Raw genomic sequence first — 3,433 nt, 5'->3', positions numbered from 1 at the left:
CGTGTGAGTCACATGCAGCCTTAACAGGAAGGGAAGCGGACATGGCCGAGTGAATCTCACACGGCCGTGTCATGGGGCCGTGTGGCGCCCGATTTCCTCTTGTATTTAAACCCTCCTTCATGAATTGAAAGGGGATCTCTTCCCCTTTGGGAGAAGGCAAGATTTGGTGGTATCCTCCCATTCTTGGGAGGATTTCTAGGCGATTCGAGGGGAGTTCTTGACGATTTCGACTCCAGAGCGAGGATTGGATCCGAAGACGAGGCTTCTTCGTAGATAAGTTTTCTCTTTCCCCCTTTTTCTTGGTTTCTTGGATTGGGGATTTAAGAAATGCTTGTAATCTTTATTTCTTCGGGTATTCTTCCTCGATTCATGGAGTAGATCTTGTATTCTAGGATTAAGGGAGTATTTGTATGATGGATTGATGTAATCTCTTATAGATTTGCCAATTTCTTGTTTCAATGACATTGTCTTGCTTGTATCAATTAGATATTGAATGATTAATGGTGATTTGTGCTTAATTCTCATTCTTGATTGATTGTTTGGATTTCTTGTAGACTTAGTAAAGATAAACTCTCACTCGATCATCCGAGGGATCCACGTGACAGGTGCAAGACCGTGTAAGGACGTTTGAGAGATAATCTTGAAGAGGAAATAGGAATATTCAAGAGAGTAGGATGGATCTTGTGATTAGTTTCTTGTATCTTGATAGATTAATAAGTTGTGGGCTTCTATGTTGATATCCGAGGAAGGCATAGTAATAGGTGCGCTTCTGTGTAAGGACAACGTAGGTTCACGTCTAATTGATCATATTTAGATACATTTCTCAGTCCTTAGCCGGTTATCTATTGCAAGAGAGAACCGGCAACTTTCTACAAGTGTTTGGCAATTGATGGATAAGAATTGGTGAACCATTTACATTCAAGAAATCTTACAAAGAAACCGAAACTCCTAGAATCTCCCCTTATCATAACCCAAAACACTAAACTCTTGTTTGTTGATCTTTAATATAGATTTGTTTACCTTCACTTTGCATGTGAAACAATTGGATAGTTGTTTAGCTAATTCGCATTGAGGCATTTCTAGTGCTTATTCCAGTCCCTGTGGATACGATAATCTTTTATGTTACTTGCGACATTTCCGTACACTTGCGGAGCGTAACAAGTTTTTGGCGCCGTTGCCGGGAACTGCGCTATAACATTAGGAATTATCAATTGAGTTAGACTAAACATAACATTTGTTTTCCTTTCATATTGCATAGTTGTAACTAATCATTAGATTTCTGTTTTTACTTTCTTGTATAACTTTTACTTCTTGTTAATTCTTTTTGTACAAATTCAATTCTGCATTTTTTATTCTTTTATTTTTTTCTTTTCTGTTGAATTGTCATTTGCTATCTTGTTCTTGTGTATGCGAAGATCTAACTTTGCAGGGGAATTCTTTCCTTTTGACCTTGAGATTGACAGAACTTTCCATAAAAGAAGAATTCTGCAAAGGTAAATTGAAGAACAGGAACATTTAAACATGGCGAATAGACCACTCAAGGATTATGCAGCACCTTATGCAAGAGGTTTTCGATCTAGTATTTCAAGACCTTCAGTGGAAGCTAATAACTTTGAGATCAAACCCGCAATTATATCTATGGTGCAGCAGAACCAATTTGGTGGAGGACCTCATGAAGACCCCAATTAACACTTAGAGGTCTTTTATGAAATATGTGGTACCATGAAAATGAATGGAGTTCCTTTAGAAGCAGTTAGATTATTATTATTTGGGTTTTCTTTAAGAGATAGGGCAAAGCAATGGCTGAATTCTTTGGCCCCTAATAGCATCACCACTTGGGAGCAGTGTGAGCAACAGTTTCTTGATAAATTCTATCCACCAAGCAAAACAGCTCATATGAGGAATTTAATTGCAAGCTTCAAGCAAACTGACTCAGAATCTCTTTTTGAAGCATGAGATAGATATAATAGTATGCTCAGACAATGCCCACATCATGGGTTGTAAAGATGGTTAGTGTTGCACACTTTTTATAATGGTATCAACTATCATACCAAAGTGTCCCTTGATTCAGCTGCTGGAGGGGCACTTATGAATAAAAGTTTAGATGAAGCTGAAGAAATTATTGACAGTGTAGCACAAAATCATCATCAATGGGCAAATGAAAGAAGTGGTGGCTATTCTTCTGTAAACCCAACAATTAAAGCATCAGGGAAGTTTGATGTAGATGCAGTCACTCTTTTGTCTGCAAAATTGGACGCTCTTACAAAGAAATTTGAGAATATGGGGACTAGTGCTAATATGGTCAATGCTATTAGTACATCTTGTGAAGTATGTGGGAGTTCAGAGCACTCAAATGACTCATGTCCATTGGGAGCTATCACTGCACAAATCAATCAACTGGAACAATGTGATGCAATCATGAGTTACAATCAAAGGCAGAACAACCCATACTCAAATACTTATAACCCTGGATGGAAGAGCCATCCCAATTTTTCTTACAGAAATAATCAAGATCAAGGACCATCTATGGGGGCAAGACCAAATTTTCAAGCTGGGCAACAAAATTTTCAACATCTATCTTCTCAAGGCTTACCAAAGTCAAATATTGAAAAGATGCTTGAAGAAATTATCTCAAGTCAGAATGAAATGAAGCAAGATTTAGCAAAGCTCATTCAGAGAATGGATAATTTTGAAAAGCATCAAAAGATCCAGGATAGTCAAATTGCCCAACTAGCTTCCTCATCATCCAGAGCACCAGGACAACTTCCAGGAAAACCTGATGAGAATCCTATGGAGCATTGCAATAGAATTGAGCTTAGGAGCGGACGGACCTTGGGAGACTCCCAAGTGACTGCTCCAAAAGGGATACAAAATGAAGAAGAGCTCTCTCCTCTTATACCAAATCAGATTCAAGCTAATGAGGAGAGTACCATTGAGGTTGAAGAGACTCTTCCACTGAACCATCAGAGCAAAGTTGTCCCTTTTCCTCAGAGACTTACAATGCTCAAGAAAGATGAAGAATTTGGCAAGTTTTTAGAAAAAGTTAAGGAAATTTGTGTAGAGGTACCTCTTATTGATGCTATTCTTCAAATGCCTAGATTTGCCAAATTCCTGAAGGATCTCATGTCAAACAAGAGAAGAAGAGAAGAGGTTGAGACAATTGCGCTTAGTGAGGAATGTAGTGCTATTTTGGAGAAGAACACTTCCCCGAAACTAAAGGACCCAGGGAGCTTTTATATTCCTTGCAACATAGGAAAAGATTTTTTTGAAAAAGATTTTTGTGATTTGGGGGCAAGTGTTAGCCTCATTCCCTATTCAATTTGTAATAAATTAGGTCTCAAAAACATTAAACTTACTACTATGACACTTCAACTTGCCGATCATTCCTACAGGTACCCTTTGGGTATTATAGAAGATGTGCCAGTAGAGGTGG

At 38.3% G+C, this 3,433-nt stretch overlaps 1 non-coding gene across 1 annotated transcript; it reads right to left on the bottom strand.

Annotated features, from left to right (window-relative positions):
- Window positions 1-1,894: 1,894 nt before the first annotated feature.
- LOC121994902 lies at window positions 1,895-2,000 on the bottom strand. The gene has a single exon (XR_006115816.1). It is a non-coding gene; the product is annotated as a small nucleolar RNA R71 (small nucleolar RNA).
- Between the last annotated feature and the right edge of the window lie 1,433 nt (window positions 2,001-3,433).

The sequence above is a fragment of the Zingiber officinale genome, chromosome 1B, assembly GCF_018446385.1.
Source record: "Zingiber officinale cultivar Zhangliang chromosome 1B, Zo_v1.1, whole genome shotgun sequence".
Taxonomy (NCBI): Eukaryota; Viridiplantae; Streptophyta; class Magnoliopsida; order Zingiberales; family Zingiberaceae; genus Zingiber; species Zingiber officinale.
The sequence above is the reverse complement of the archived record's forward strand: the minus strand, read 5'-3'. Positions and strand labels throughout refer to the sequence as shown.